The 16974-nt window shown below is 42.5% G+C and overlaps 1 protein-coding gene across 4 annotated transcripts in view; it reads left to right on the top strand.

The window, feature by feature from the left end:
- ADGRG2 (adhesion G protein-coupled receptor G2) overlaps positions 1-16974 on the top strand; it is a 129551-nt gene that overhangs the window by 29549 nt on the left and 83028 nt on the right. For 3 of the 4 annotated variants that reach the window (XM_039475639.2, XM_074391524.1, XM_074391522.1), the window contains exon 2: positions 4628-4672. The exons of the other annotated variant lie outside the window; for it this stretch is intronic. The gene's annotated coding sequence lies outside the window, so the exon portion shown is untranslated. The remainder of the gene's footprint in view (positions 1-4627; positions 4673-16974) is intronic. 4 annotated transcript variants of the gene reach the window in all.

Here is a 16974-nt window from a genome sequence, read left to right as displayed (position 1 = left end):
CCTACCACTCTAAAACCAAGAATGCATATCCCCAGCCTTCTCCTGTATATAACTTCGCCTTCCCCATCATCTCCATTTGTGCAATTTGTTTTTCCTACTAGTGTGAAGAAACTCCTCTTTCCTTCTTTCTGGCCCCATTCCCAATGTATCAAGGCCTCTTTGTCCTCTGGTCATTTCTTCCATGGTGTTGGTGTCATCGCCAGGAACTTTGAGCCAGTCTGTGCCTGTCGGTCTGCGTCACTAATGAATCATTAGGTTCCTAACGAAGTGCCGAGCCCTCCACGATGCTGTATGTCGTGGTTCGGTTTTGGTTGGTTTTGGTTTTTTGGTTGGTCCTTCCTTGGAGGGCAGTGGGACAACTGCCTGGGGCTGCTGTTACCTGTGCTCTTTCCCCAGTGGGTTGCAGATTATCCCCAGGATGTGTGGGTGCCATGGCCAGGTGCCCAGGATGGGAGTTCTGACTCTTGGACGCAGCCTCCCTGAAAGTGGCCCTGAACTGGAGCAGGGCTCTTAAGTTCACCCAGAGATCGTTTCCTTCCCACCAAAACCACATGTAAAGTCTGCCTGCCTTTTTTAAAATTTATTTTTTGGGTCACGCTGGTATTACCCTGGGTTTTAGCCAGCTTGATAAATAGAGGAAGTTGGACGCCTTCCCAGCCTCCCTGATGTCATGCTTTGGGGCAATCTGCAACTGTGGGAGGTTTCCATGAATCCTTGCAAGTGGTGAGTTTGCTGTTCTTCCCTGCAAAATTTGTCTGTTCCATGCCATGTCTTACATAAGTTGATGTGGTTCCTTTTGTGACTTGCCCCTTCCCTTCAGTGATGTAACAACCCCAAACACTGGCAGTCGCTGTGTTTTGTCACTAGATTGCTGGTGCTCATCAGACCCTCATTCCTGTTCTGCTTCTATAGGAGATAAAGGCTGGTGGGTGTGTGGTGGCCACAGGGGCAAGGAGGGATCTGGGGGCTGAAGGATGGGCTCTTCTTCTCTGAAGCTGAGGCCTCAATATCTGTCAGGCATTTTAGCATCATTGATTTTGCCGCAACTTGCTGAAGTGAGCTCCTGCTCCATGGCTGGGAAGCTGGTTTCTTGGCCCTGAAACCAGAAGTCTTTGTGCTCCCAGTTGGGCCTTTCTAACTGGGGTAGAGCGGAGGGGAGATGACATTGAGCTGAGCAAGTGATGGCTTTCCCTCCCATTCCCTGCCCCTGAGCTTAATGGAGGAGCTCTGTTCGGCCCTCTTTCTGTTCTGCTTTTCTTCATTAGACGAAATCTACCTAATTGTGTAAGTACTATGTGAAGGCATGTCTGTATCCTATGGAGTAGCAATTTGGCTTCATCCTTTCCCTCATCACACTCCTGGGTTGTTGGTGGGTTTCCTTCCAGGCTATTTTGTATGTATCCACCCACGTCACTGTATTAATAAGGATAGGCCAGGTGTGGTGGCTCACCCCTGTAATCTCAGTACTCTGGGAGGTTACGGTGGGAGGACTGCTTGAGCCCAGGAATTTGAGACCAGCCTGGGAAGCATGGAGAGACCTCATCTCTACAAAATAACTAACAAATTAGCCAAGCATGGTTGCACGTGACTATAGTCTTACCTACCTGGGAGACTCAGATGGGAGGACCACTTGAACCCAGGAGTGGGAGGCTGCAGTGAGCTATGATTCAGCCACTGCACTTCAGCCTGGGTGACAGAGCAAGACCCCATTTCTAATCATAAATAAATAAATAAATAAATAAGCATACATATATAACTTTGATTGTTTCTTAACATGTCCTAAGTATATATATATTATTCAGAAACTTGGTTTTTTCACTTGCCTACAGTCCCTATATGTCAATACATCTAAATCAACTTCACTTTTAAGTCTTGCATAATATTCCATAACACAGATGTGCCATCGCTTAGCTCTTCATCTGCTAATGGAAATTTAGCCTTCCCCCACCACACACACAGCTGCAATGACAGTGTTTGCAAGCGTATTTTTGTATATATGTGTCAGTATTTCTGTGGGGACAATCTCTGGAATTAGAATTTCTTTTTTTTTTTTTTTTTTTTTTTTTTGAGATAGAGGCTCATTCTGTCGCCAGGCTGGAGTGCAGTGGTGCTTTCTCAGCTCACTGCAACCTCTGCCTCCCTGGTTCAAGCGATTCTCCTGCCTCAGCCTCCCGAGTAGCTGGGACTACAGGTGTGCACAACCATGCCCAACTAATTTTTGTATTTTTTTAGTAGAGACGGGGTTTCACCATGTTGGCCAGGATGGTCTCGACCTCTTGACCTTGTGATCCGCCCATTTTGGCCTCCAAAAGTGCTGGAATTACAGGTGTGAGCCACGGTGCCCAACCTAGAATTAGAATTTCTCTATCAATAAGCATGCCCATTTAAAATTGTAAAACATAGCTAAATTACTCAAAGTTTATGTTTCCACCAATGGTGTAAGCAAGTGTTTACTTCCCCACATGCTCTCCGGCTTTGGATATTATTAGGCTTTTCAATTTTTTCATCCACTGGGAAAAACAAATGTCATGTTGCTTGCCCTACTTTTCTGCCTGTAAGTATTCAAAGGGAGCAAACAGAGCCCCCTGCTGTTCATCCATGAACTGGATTCCCAGGAACCATTAAGTGTGCTTTATTGTGGTCATCAGTAGGTTTTGGAAGAGGTAGTGTGCTTGGGTTGGGAAATTTCATCAAAATAGTATCAGAAATCCCTATGTAGAAAATCCTCATTTTCACAAATGTTAAATTAACTGCTTTCGATACTCAAGTCATAATCGACTTCTTCCTTGCTTTGATTATTTAAATGTCTTCCTGTTGTTAACCATACGTTTATTCCACATTCAGCACTGGGACGTGAGTTTGCAGTTGTTCATTGTAGGACGGGAGAATGTGGTTGGCCTTTATTTTTGTTTTTACGTTCTGGGGTACATGTGCAGGGTGTGCATGCTTGTTACATAGGTAAACGTGTGCCATGGTGATTTGTTCCTGTCAACCTGTCACCTAGGTATTAAGCCCAGCATGCATTAGCTATTCTTCCTGATGCTCTACCCCGCTACCCTCCCCAACAAACCCAGTGTGTGTTGTTCCCCTCCATGTGTCTGTGTGTTCACATTGTTCAGCTCCCACTTATGAATGGGAACATGTGCTGTTTGCTTTTCTGTTTCTGCGTTAGTTTGCTGAGGATAATGGCTTCCAGCTCCATCCATGTCCCTGCAAAGGACATTATCTCATTCCTTTTTATGGCTGCATAGTATTCCATGGTGTATATGTACCGTATTTTCTTTATCCGGTCTATCATTGATGGGCATTTAGGTTGATTCCATGTCTTTGCTATTGTGAATTGTGCTGCAGTGAATATATGTGCACATGTATTTTTATAATAGAATGATTTCTATTCCTTTGGGTATATACCCAGTAATGGGATTGCTGGGCACTGAACTGCTGTTATGACAGTCTGTTGACAGAGGCCAGTAGTAGGTCAGCTGGTTCCACCATGGCCTTAGAGATGGTTTCTTCTCACAGATCTTCATTTGAAAGTCATTATGTCCTATTCACATGAGAAGACACCATTATGTGAAGCGACTGTCATCTTCAAGCTAATAGCTGTACCAATGTTTTGGTTCAGAAGTAAGGCATGTTGGAATATTCTAAAAGATACAAGTCAGGTTGTCAGCAGTGCTCTCTGCCTTGGGTAGATACCCTATTTCCTTTCCCCAGCACGCATCTGAGTTTTCCCTCATTTCTGTCATTGCCAATACTCCCATGTTCCTTTCAACTCTGAGCCAAACTCTCGGTAATTAACTGAGAGTCAGCCCTTTAGTGGAGAAAGAATTCTGCCCCTGGCACAAGAGACCTAAATGTCCCAGTCCTTGGTATCAAGGAGTTTAGTTTCTAAGGAAGTGAAGTCACAAACACATGAAGAAGTATCTAACCAAGCAGGGCCTCTAGAAGGGACCACCCCAGCCCAGGTCTGGTCCAATCGCTTCATTGTCCAGTACCCTGTGATGCTGTTAATGAAACCTTTGACTGAGCAGTAATTCATGCCACAAAAATATTAACAAGGATGGGCATGGTGGCTCACGCCTGTAATCCCAGCAATTTGGGAAGCTGAGATGGGTGGATCACCTGAGGTCAGGAGTTCGAGACCAGCCTGGCCAACATGGTGAAACCCTGTGTCTACTAAAAAAAGGAAAAAAAAATTAGCCAGGCGTGGTAGCGTGTGCCTGTAATACCAGCTACTCAAGAGGCCGAGGCAGGAGAATCACTTGAACCCGGGAGGTGGAGCCTGCAGTGAGCCGAGATCATGCCACTGCACTCCAGCCTAGGTGACAGAGCGAGACCTCGTCTTGAAACTAAACCAAACCAAAAAAAAAAAAAAAACATTAATAAGATCAGTCCCCAAAGTGGCTTTAGGGTTATGCTTCCACTTTATATATAAGTTCCTCAAGAGCAGGGTTTACATCTGTTTTTTTCTGTAACTCCACTGCTAAGTTCAAGCTGTGATGTGCAGCAGGGAACCCAGGGGGCCTTGGCTGATGAGCTCACTGCAGCATTGAAGTATTATGCTAGCAAGAAAATCCACTTTCCATTGGTCTAATTTTCTTTGCTTTTTTCTTTTCATTTTCAGATGTGCACAGAGGTTCTCCACATTTTTCTCTGAACTCACTGTCAGGTGAGTGAGGCTGTTTCTATGAGATCATGTTGTAGAAATGAGGAACATGTTGGCTTGGGTTTTTTTTTTTTTCTTTCCTATTTTCCCTCCTTCATTACAAGTTCCCATCGCCCTACCAACTTTATTCTTTTTTGTTTGGTTGGTTTTGTTTTAACTCCTCACTCCACTTGGAGTGATGTTTTCTTCAGACACTCTCTTTTCCTTGGGGATTCTATTGTTGACCAGTTTCTTCTTGGTAACCCAATTGCTTTCGAATGGACATTTAGAAACAGGTACCGATTTTGAAGTTACATGGTGCAGTGAAAGCTGGGGAAGGAGAATGATCATTTGTGTGGAATTATTTGGGACTCTGTTTCACTGTTTTCCCCGTTCCTGCTCCCTGGACTTGTGTCCCTGGTTCTAACAGTTTTTGTCATGTTTTGAAATGGATCAAGGAAGTGTTTGTTTTCTCTCTGACCTAAGTGCTGTGCAAATGCAGTTGTCAAAGGATCCTTCCAACCAGATTTCTGCTGATGGCCCTCCTCTGGTTAGAAGTCCTCAAGCTGCTGCTTTCACTCTTTCCCTCCCTCCTTCCTTTCCCTTTCCCTTTCTCGTTCCTCTTTTTTGAGACAGCGTCTCCCTTTGTCACCCAGGTTGGAGTGCAATGGCACGATCACAGCTAACTGCAGTCTTGACCCCCAAGCTCAAGTGATCCTCCCACCTCAGCCTCCTGAGTAGCTGAGACCACAGGTGCGTGCCACCACGCATGGCTACTTTTTTAGTTTTTGTAGAGATGGGATCTCCCTATGCTGCCCAGACTGGTCTCAAACTCCTGGCCTCAATTGATCCTCCCGCCTCAGCCTCCCAAAGTGCTGGAATTACAGGCCTGAGCCACTGCACCCAGCCTATTTCTTTTCAGACTCATAGATAGTGGTTATTTCTGGGAATTCACAGACATAAATTATCAAAGTTTTGTAAACAATGTAAGTATCTATCATAATGAATACAAATTAGAATGATCTTATTATAACATGATAAATAACATCATTATTACAATAGATACTAGTAAGTTATTGCTGTAAATAAGGTTACAATACCTGAGCGGGATCACACAGCCAGTAAATGGCCCGGCTGGCACCTAAAGCAGGAAGTGGTATGGTGTTATGAGAAAACCAAGGACGGGCATGGGATCCTGGCAGCGGGGGCTGTGGTGGGCTCGGCGGGTTCATTTCCCGAGTTCCTCGCTTCCTCTGCAGCATGGTTTCCTGGAAACCAGACCTGCAGGGTAGATCCGTGTCCCAGGAGGCTTTGAAGAAGAGTCTCTTATTTTCCTCCCCTCCATATTGATAGAATTATTTTGCAGCAGTAGATTCTGGACCAAATCAATGAAAACATCCTTGCCTAGTACCTGCTGTGGGTGTGGGGGTGAGGTGTAGATCAAGCCTCTGTGGGAGAGGCTATTGTGTTCTGGTTCCTTATTATTGTTTTTAGGCCAAGTCAAGTCTGATGGACCATGAAGAGAAAGTATCTTTTGTTTGTTGTTTTTAAAAATCACTATTTATTTGGCCATGCCAATCAACAACGATTCTGAGTAGTGACTATTAAGCTCTCGAGGGCAGGAAAGATATCTGCCTTGTTTATTGGAGTATCTCGAGTCCCTGGCATAGGATCTTGTTTGTAATAGAACGTCAATAAATAATGCATCAACTAGATGAATGAATGTCAATTATTTTGGACATAATTCCAAAATCTGTTTACATTTAGGACTGGAGTGTATTCTAAACTTATCTTCTTCAACTGGGTGTGGTGGCACATGCCTGTAGTCCCAGCTACTTGGGAGCCTGAGACAGGAGGATCTCTTGAGCCAGGGAGGTAGAGGTTGCAGTGAGCCGAGATTGCACCAGTGCACTCCAGCCTGGGTGACAGAGCGAGACCCTGTCTCAAAAAAAAAAAAAAAAAAAAAAAGAAGCAAACAGCAACAGCCAAAAAACAACAAAAAAGCAAAAACTTGTCTTCTAATTATGCTTGTAATCATAGCTAACACTTTCGCCTTGCCTTGGATAATTCACCATAGTGAATCAATAGTATGGTAGATTGCAGATGTAGGAGAGTGGAGAAATTTGGAGATGGGCAAGGGAGCCAAAACACAGAGCACCCCTCAGCAGGTTTGGTGAGTACATGTTTGCATTAGGCACACAATTCAGTTCTAATCTTGCACGTCTGATAGTGATTCACTTGTTTTATTGAATAAAGCTTCCTTTTTCTGCATCAGAAAGCACTTAACGCTTATTAAGAAAATGATTTTGCATTGTAAAGACCAAATAAATCATTTCCTTCCATTCGATTCTAGAGACGTGAGTTTCACACTGCCATGATGCCATGTGGCTCAGCGTTGACTTACTTTGTGCTGTGACAAATGCCACCCACGGCTGCCATTTTAGAGTTCCCACTCAGCACTTACCATGTTGTTTCTCTTACTGCAGTACTACTGGCTTTGGTTCTTGGTGATCTTATCGTCATAAAATGTTGTTGCTGAAATTCAGAATAGTTCCTTTTGTCCAATATTTATTCAAACTCCCTCAATTTCCAAGATTTGAAATTGCTGCTAGACATTTCTGTGAGCATTTTGGAGAAATCTGAAAACAGTCTCATTTGATTTATATCATAGGTAAAAATCTCGGGATTTTCTTTCCTTGCCTGGTTTTGGCATCAGGATTATGGTAGCCTAGTAAAAGTGAGCTCAGATGTGCTCTTTTGCTGGAGTTTCTGTGCGATTGGAACTCTTATTCCTTAAATATTTGATAGAATCATCAGTGAGACCATCTGGGCCTGGAGTTTTCTTTGTGGGACAAGTTTTGAGACTTTTAACAGATATACCTACTATTGATGTTTACTGTTTCTACTGATTCCTTCTTGATAATTGGTACTTTTTTCTAGAAATTTGTCCCTTTCTATCTAGATTTCCAAATTATTGAAGAAAGTTGTCCCTAAGATCCTTCATCACGTTTATAACATTGGCAGGTGTATTGCTCTTTCCACCCCTCCTATGGCTCCTTATTCACTCCCTGCCTCTCTCTTTTCCTCTCATCTCCCTCCCCTCCCTCAGTCTCTTAATTTTGCCATAATTGTCTTTTCAAAGAGCAACCTTGGCTTTGTTAATTTTTATGTCTTTTTTTCTATCTTTATTTTGTGCCTTCATTTTTTTCATCACCTTTCTTCTCCTTCTTTGGGTTTATTTTGCTGTACTTGTCCACACTTCTTAAGAACCTTAATGCCTTAATTTTAAGCCTTTCTCTTTTTCTAATATGTATGTTTAAAATAGAATTTTAACTCCATCTTGAGCTGTATCCTATGTGTTTTGCTATAGAGTGTTTTTATTACTGAGCAGGTCAAATATTTTCTTCTGTCTTTTTTTGAGACAAGGTCTTGCCCTGTTGCCCAGGCTGCAGTGCATTGGTGTGATCATGTTTCACTACAGCCTCTACCTCCTTGTCTCAAGCAATCCTCTTGCCTCAGCCTCCCATGCAGCTGGGACCATAGGCACATACCATCGTGCCCGGCTAATTTTTTTACTTTTCTGTAGAGATGTGGTCCCACTTTGTTGCCCAGGCTGGGATTGAACTCCTGGGCTCAAGTGAGCCTCCTGCCTTGGCCTCCCAAAGTGCTGGGATTACAGGTGTGAGCCACCACACCTGGCAGATATTTTCTAATAAACATCATGACTTCTTCTTTGACCCATAGGTTATTTGTTAAATAACAGACCTAACGTGTGTGTGTGTGTGTGTGTGTGTGTGTGTGATGAAGTCTTGCTCTGTCCCCCAGTCTGGAGTGCAGTGGCGCAATCTTGGCTCACAGCAACCTCAGCCTCCCAGGTTCAATCATTTCTCATGCCTCAGCCTCCCAAGCAGCTGGGACTACAGGCACACACCACCACACCCAGCTAATTTTTGTATTTTTAGTAGAGATGGGGTTTTACCACATTAGCCAGACTGGTCTCGAACTCCTGACCTTGTGATCCACCCGCCTTGTCCTCCCAAAGTGCTTAGATTACGGGAGTGAGCCACCATGCCTGGCCAAATCTAACTTTTTGTTATTACAACTTGTGGTCACAGAACAGGCTGCTTTCCTCTTTTCTTTACTTTTTTTTCTTTTTTTTTTTTTTTTAACGTGATTAATGATTTTTACAGAAGGGTTTTTTTGTTTTTTTTGTTTGTTTGTTTGTTTGTTTTTTTAATAAGAAAAAGAATAAAGAAGAGGAAGAAAGAGAAAGAGGAAGAGGGAGAGAGGATGGGGGTATTGCTTTATTGCCCGGGCTAGAATGCAGTCTAAATATGGGTATGCCTATAATTGTCCTTAATAATGGAGACATAAAAGAAAATGAGGGAAGAGAATAACAAACAAGGAGCCAACCAACATTTCGTTTAAACTTCTAAGTTGATATGATGTGGTACTGATAAGAGTGTATATTTTGTGTATTTAAAGTGGAGAGTTCTATAAATGTTAATTACGTTTACTTGTTCCAGATCTGAGTTCAAGTCCTGGATATCGTTGTTAATTTTCTGTCTCATTGATCTGTCTAATATTAATGTTGAAGTCTCCCACTATTACTGTGTGGGAGTCTAAGTCTCTTTATTAGTCTTGTATGTCTGGGCATTCCTGTATTGGGTGCATATATATTTAGGATCTTTAGCTCTTCTTGTTGTTGCATTGATCCTTTTATCATTATATAATGTCCTTCTTTGCTTCTTTTGATCTTTGTTGCTTTAACGACTATTTTATCAGAGGCAAAAATTGTAACTTCTGCTTTTATATATTTTAGCTCTCTGGTTGGTAAATCTTTCTCCATCCCTTGTTTTGAGTCTTTGTGTATCCTTGAATATGAGATGGGTCTGGATGCAGCATACTGATGGGTTTTAGTTTTTTACTCAAATTGCCTGTCTTTGGATTGGGGGATTTAGTCAATTTAAATTTAGAATTAATAATGATATATGTGAGTTTAATACTGCCATTTAATATTAGCTGGCTATTTTGCCCATTAGTTGATGTAAATTCTTCATTATATTGATGCTCTTTTTGGTATTTTTTAGAAAGGCTGATACTGTTTGTTCCTTTCTATGTGTAGTGGTTCTTTCAGAAGCTCTTGTAAAGCCGGCCTGGTGGTGATGAAATCTCTGAGTGCTTGCTTGTTCACAAAAAACCTTATTTTTCCTTCACTTATGAAGCTCAGTTTGGCTGGATGTGAAATTCTTGGTTGAAAGTTCTTTTCTTTAAGGATGTTGAATATTGGTCCCCACTCTCTTCTGGCCTGTAGGGTTTCTGCTGAGAGATCTGCTGTAAGTCTAAGAGGCTTCCCTTTGTGGGTAACCTGACCTTTCTCTCTGGCTGCCCTTAGTATTTTCTCCTTCAGTTCAACCCTGGTGAATCTGACGATTATGTGCCTTGGAGTTGCTCTTCTTGAGGAATATCTTTGTGGTGTTCTCCGTATTACCTGGAGCTGAATATTATCCTGCCTTACTAGGTTGGGAAAATTTTCCTGAATAATATCCTGAAGCATGTTTTCCAGCTTGGATTCATTCTCTTCATCACATTCAGGTACACCTATCAAGCGTAGATTAGGTCTTTTCACATAGTCCCGTATTTCTTGGAGACTTTGCTCGTTCCTTTTTATCCTTTTTTCTCTAATCTTGTCTTCTTGTTTTATTTCATTGAGTTGGTCTTCGACCTCTGATATCCTTTCTTCTGCTTGATCAATTCGGCTGTTAAAACTTGTGCATACTTCACGTAGTTCTCGTATTGTGTTTTTCAGCTCCATCAATTCACTTATATTCCTCTCTAAATTGTGTATTCTTGTTAACATTTCGTCAAACCTTTTTTCAAAGTGCTTAGTTTCTTTGGATTGGGTTTGAACAAGTTCTTTTAATTCACAGAAGTTTCTTATTATCCACATTTTGAAGCCTGTTTCTGTAATTGGAACACACTCGTTCTCCATTAAGCTTGTTTCATTGCTGATGAGGAACTGTGATCCCCCGCTGAGGGAGAGGCGTTCTGATCTTGGGTATCCTCAGCCTTTTTTGGCTGTTTTCTTCCCTTCGTTGTAGATTTATCCATCTGTGGTCTTTATAATTACTGTCTTTGTAATTGGGCTTCCAAGTGGACGTCCAACTTACTGATTCTCAGCGCCGAAATCTGAGCAACCCACTGTGCCGACTAAATCAGCGGCGTTAAGATTGATGGTGCTTTTCTGACTCTGCACCAAGAACCGACGCTCCGAGGCGCCGGCAAAACCGCCTCGCCGGTCACAAGAGTCGCGCTGGCGACCCGTGGGGCTCCTCCGCTGGGAATCTCCTGGTGCGTGAGCAACAAGAATTCATGTGAAGGTATGGCATCCTCTCATTCTTTGTGCTTTCACTGGGAGCTACAATCCCGAGCTGCTAGTGATCAGCCATCTTGGATCTCTCTCCCTGTTTTCTTTAAAAAGCTTTAGAAACTTTTTCAATGGTCTGGATGGTTTTCACAGACATTCCATGTGCACTTGTAAGATTGTGTATGCCGCAGTTGTTGAATTGGGGCTTCTAGATGTGGTCTTCATGTTGTTGGTTAAATGTGTCCTTCAAATATTCCATATCCTTAATGACTTTCTTAATTTTTACCAGTTGCTGATAGAGATCTCTCCTTATGATCCTGAATTTGTTCTATTTTTCCTTATATTCTGTCAATGCCGTTGGGTGTATTTTGAGGCTCTAGTAGTTGCATTCACTTGTGAATTTCTTCAATCTTCAATTCAGAATTGAATCTTTTATGAATGAACAGTTTTATTTCTAGGTAAAGTATTTTGCTTTAAAATATAATTTGATATTAGTATAAACACATTCATTTTCTTTTGAGTAGTGTGAGCATAGCATATCTTTTCCATCTCTTTCAAACTTTCTGAATCATTGGGTTCTATTTGTGTCATTGTAAACGGCATATAATTGGAGTTTGTATTTTTTTCCAGTCTGATAATCTTTGCCTTGTAATGGAATCATTGAGTCCATTTATATTTCATGAATCCTTGATCTGCATTTTTAATACATTTTTTATTATACTTGATGATTTCCAGGGTACCTGCGCAGATCTTGCAGGATTGTTATGTAGGTATACACTTGCCATGGTGGTTTGCTGCCTCCATCCCCCAATCCCCTACATCAGGTATTTCTCCCAATATTATCCCTCCCCAATCTCCCTTTTGAGATGGAGTTTCACTCTTGTCACCAGGCTGGAGTATGGTGGCACGATCTTGGCTCACTGCAACCTCTACCTCCTCGGTTCAAGTGATTCTCCTGCCTTAGCCTCCTGAGTAGCTGGGATCACAGGCGCCTGACACCACTCCTGGCTAATGTTTTGTATTGTTTTTTTGGTAGAAATGGGGTTTCATCATGTTACCCAGACTGGTCTCGAACTCCTGACCTCAGGTGATCTACCCTCCTCAGCCTCCCAAAGCGCTGGGATTGATTACAAGCATGGGCCACGGCACTGGTCTGCATTTGGTTTTAAATGTATGACTTTCTCTTTTTCCTAACCATTCTTTGTTGTTGTTTCTCCTCTTTCTTGCCTTTTTTCAGACAGACTGAATATGTTAAAAATTGTTTTTCTCCTCCGCTAGTTAGGAAGTTATATGTACCATTTCTGTTCTTTAGTTACTAAAGAGATTACAACCTGTAGAAATTACATGTCTACTCAACTTTTCAATGTGTAAAGATAAGCAATACCTTTAGCTTCCTCTAGGATAATTCAAGGACCTTGGGAGACTTGAATTTCTGAATTTCATTTTGTCATCTCCTTACTTATATTACATATTGTATATATATTATCTCCTGTGTTTATATATATGAGTTAGTTGCCATGTGTTTTTATTCTATGATGTTTCACTAATCCCTACAAGATGTTATTGTTTTATATAGTAGTTTTGTTTTGTTTTGTTTTGAGACAGAACCTCCCTCTGTCGCCCAGGCTGGAGTGCAGTGGCACCGTCTTGGCTCACGGCAACCTCTGCCTCCTGTGTTCAAGCGATTCTCCTACCTCAGCCTCCCAAGAAGCTAGTGTTATAGGCACCGGCCACCACACCCGGCTAATTTTTGTATTTTTAAAAGAGATGGGGTTTCACCATGTTGGCCGGGCCGGTCTTCAACTCCTGACCTCAAGTGATCCTTCCGCCTCAGCCTCCCAAAGTGCTGGGATTACAGGCGTGAGCCACCGTTCCTGGCACTGTTTTATCTAGTTAAAGTTCATTTGGATTTGCCAGTAGAGAGTACTACCCCTAGTTCTGGGCAACTGGGGCCTCTGGCCTGTGATTTATGATTTAGAGGTCCCCTCTCTGGCCCTTCTCTAGCTCCACTCCTCTCCAAATGGTAAGAAGTCTGTGGCACCAAGAAGACATGCCTACCCGGGGCCTGCCTCCCTCTTCCCCTCACCTTTGCTTCTAGATCATACAGCGGGAATCCAGGACCCTGGAATTCCCAGCCCAGACATTCTGTACCAAATTCCAAGACCTGGGCCCTCCCCTTTCTCATCATGCCAAGCCATACTACAGGTGTACATGCCCCAGACCCAAGGGATGACCAAGGGGTACATGCATTGAAAAAAGGGGTTTGGGGTGTGCAGGCTGTGGTGATCACATGCGTGTGCACAAAGCCTCTTACAGCCCAGAATGAAGCCTTAGGGGAAGAATACAGGCAAAGCCTTCTTTTCAGCTCTTGATCTGTATTTTATAAACGTTTGCAGTGGGCCTGGCCACAAACCCACCACTTTCTTTGTTCCTCATTCCTCCTTGCATCTCAGCTCTTACGTCTTTTGCCTAAACGCATGTTTTAGGACTGACTTCAGTAATGATCTGCAGGTAGGGAACAACATCACAGTTTCTGTTTGTGTGAAAATGTCTTCATTTTGCCCCCATTCTTCACAGATATTTTCCCTGAGTGCAGAATTCTAAGTTGGCAGTTTCTTTCCAGCACACTGCAGATAGACTTCCACTGGTTCCGGCTTCCATTGTTGCTTCAGTCTAACAACGGCTGCTTAATAGCCTTTTTTCTTTTTCTTTTTTTTTTTTTTTTTAAGGTGGAATCTTGCTCTGTCACCCAGGCTGGAGTGCAGTGGCAGATCTCAGCTCACTGCAATCTCTGCCTTCCAGATTCAAGCGATTCTCCTGTCTCAGCCTCCCAAGTAGCTGAGACTATAGGTGGGCTCCAACACACCCAGCTAATTTATGTATTTTTAGTAGAGACAGGGTTCCACTTCACTGGCCAGACTGACCTCAAACTCCTGGCCTCAAGTGATCCACCCATCTCGCCCTCCCAAAGTGCTGGGATTACAGGCATGAGCCACCGCGTCCGGCTTTAATTATGCTTTTCTTACCAGTTTCCTGATTATTTTTCTGACTTCTATGAGAATTGAACAGTCCAAATCAATCGCTTCTTCACTTTTCGTTCTTGCTTTATCCACACTGAGCACCCCTGCAGTCCTTGCCTTTGTACATTTCCCTTGTGCTGGTCTTGTAAGCCAACATATGACACCATATAATTGTCACAAAAGCATAGAGGTTTCTAGAAGACTTGAGGAACAATTATCTTAGCTCTTGTAACTCAGGTCAAAAATACTGCTTGTTGCCGATATAGTAGCTATGGTATAATCAAAGTATGCCAGTTAACCAGAGATAACAGAGATAACCCTCACTCAGACCCACCCTATGGTGGTGTCAAGCTATTTCTCCCCTTTTAATATTATTCTTTAATTATTCTATATGTAGATAAAAGATTCATCATTTATCGCTGTTACAGGTTGCACCGATGATATACATTTTAAAAATATGATACTGAACCTATTGAATGAGATTGAAGAGCTCTAGAATGAGTTTTTAGAGTGGAAGCACCACGGCGTATGGTCATGTAGCTCACACACTGTACAACTCTAGAGGGAGGTTGCCATTTACGTCAGAGTTCCCAACCTGAAAGGGGGCCTACATAAAGATGAATTGGGGATCATCTTTAATGAGCGGCTATCTAGTGTCAAGGTCCAGATTTCACTGTTGAAATGCTGGCAAATAGTTTTCTCTGTAATTGTTGCTATCTTCCTAGCCATCCTTAGTACCTTAAACATTTGCTAAGAACCAGTGGCCATTCAAATCCTCTTTATGATGATCTGGATAGCACTGAGCCTACTCAGATTGCACCAGAAGATGAATAGATATTTGTGTTAGACTGTTCTTGCATTGCTATAAAGAAATCCCTAAGACTGGGTCATTTATAAGAAAAGGGGTTTAATTGGCTCCTGGTTCTGCGAGCTGTGCAAGAAGCATAGTGGCATTTGCTTCTGGAGGTCACTGATCACCAAGGGAATGGTGGCCCAAGCCATTCATGAAGGATCCACTATGATCCAAACACTTCCCACCAGGTCACACCTTCAACATTCAACATGAGATTTGGATGGGGACACGTATCCAAACTACGTCAATGTTCCAGCTGAAAAAGAGAAAAAATGGCTTTACTGCACAATGACTAAAGGTTTCAGACTTCACAGATTTCCCTCTTTCATCAGTGATCCTAGAGATGTTATGACCTAATAAGACATTCTCAGTTTATGCAGAAGGCAGTAGGAGCTACATGATTTCAAATACCATAAAGCTTCTCCTTCTGTTCAGCCTTGAGGAAGCATTCCAGATCTGGCAACTAAAAGCAGCCTTTTGAGTGGTACCAGTCTGCATTAAGTTCTTGATCCATATTTTTTTCCAAGATGATTGCTGGAATCATCTTTCATTCTGGCCTTTCCTACCCTCATTTGGAAGTTGGGTAGATCCTGTCTTTAGTGAAAAGGCATGGTTGATTTTGATCAAAGGTCCTAGACACAGCACATAGTAGGCACTCACTCTGTATGTACACTGAGTACACGAATTCACCTTTGATATCTTGCACACCACTTAGGTCCTGCCCTACGAGTTAGCAAAGCTCAAGAATGAGTTTGTAGACATTTTAAAATTGTGTAATAGCATTTTGAATTTGATGTCTTTCACCTGATGGACTCAAAACATTTTACTTACAATGAGACAAGGTCTAGGGAGGCTGGCATTGTGTCCTGGTAGAAAGAGTAAGGGTTCTGCCAAGTAGCTGAATGACCTGGACCCATCCCCTAAACTTGTAGGGGTGTCCAATCTTTAGGCTTCTCTGGGCCACACTGGAAGAATTGTTGTGGGCCACACATAAAATACACAAATGCTAATGAGCTAAAAAAAATATTGCTGATGAGCTAAAAAAAAAAATTGCCAAGAAATCTCATAATGTTTTAAGAAATGAATTTTTGTTGGGCCACATTCAAAACCATCTTGGGCCACATGTGACCCGTGGGCCGTGGGTTGGACAAGCTTGCAGTGATGGGCCTCTTTCATTTGTAGAATGAAGGTTCATTATAGGTGATGTCTGAGTTCCTTTATAGAAATAAACCACTCTGATACTCTCTCCCCAGGCTACAATTAAATACTTGTGAATTAAATCTAAGTCAACTCAACCAGTTTCAGGTAGAGTCAAGCCTAAGGCGTTTGTAGAGGAGAGCATTTTCTGTGGTGCTGTAGTTCACTCAATAATGCCCTTGTTGGCCAGGTGTGGTGGCTCATGCCTGTAATCCCAGTACCTTGGAAGGCCGAGGCGGGCAGATCACCTGAGGTCAGGAGTTCAAGACCAGCCTGACCAACTTAGAGAAACTCAGTCTCTACTAAAAATACAAAATTAGCTGGGCGTGGTGATGCATGCCTGTGATCCTAGCTACCTGGGAGGCAAAGGCAAGAGAATCGCTTGAACCTGGGAGGCAGAGTTTGTGGTGAGCCGAGATTGTGCCACTGCACTCCAGCCTCCAGCCTAGGCAACAAGAGCAAAACTCTGTCTCAAAAAAAACCAAAATGCGGTGCTTTTGGAGGGGGGACAGAGTTCAAAAACTTAAAAAATATTTTAATTTCTAAACATTTTATTGAACTTATGGCATACATATAAGTGTACAACTCAGTGAATTTCATGAACTGAACATATCCATGTAACCGACAGACTATTCCCCGTACCTCAGAAGCCTCCCTTGTGCCTACGTCCAATATTATTAAAACTCCCTCCCTTCCAAGGATCACCCTTCTCCTGACTTCTCCCCGTATCGATTGGTTTCTTCTGCTTTGGTTTCTCATGAATGGAATTATGTACAATAAGTACTCTTTTCTGTCTGGTTTCCTTGGCCAACACTATATTTCTGAGATGCATTGAGATTGTTGTATACAGCTGTAGCAGACACTCAGATCTTTCCTCCAGAGAGACATC

Source organism: Saimiri boliviensis, chromosome X (assembly GCF_048565385.1).
Source record: "Saimiri boliviensis isolate mSaiBol1 chromosome X, mSaiBol1.pri, whole genome shotgun sequence".
In the NCBI taxonomy this organism is placed as follows: Eukaryota; Metazoa; Chordata; class Mammalia; order Primates; family Cebidae; genus Saimiri; species Saimiri boliviensis.
The sequence above is the reverse complement of the archived record's forward strand: the minus strand, read 5'-3'. Positions and strand labels throughout refer to the sequence as shown.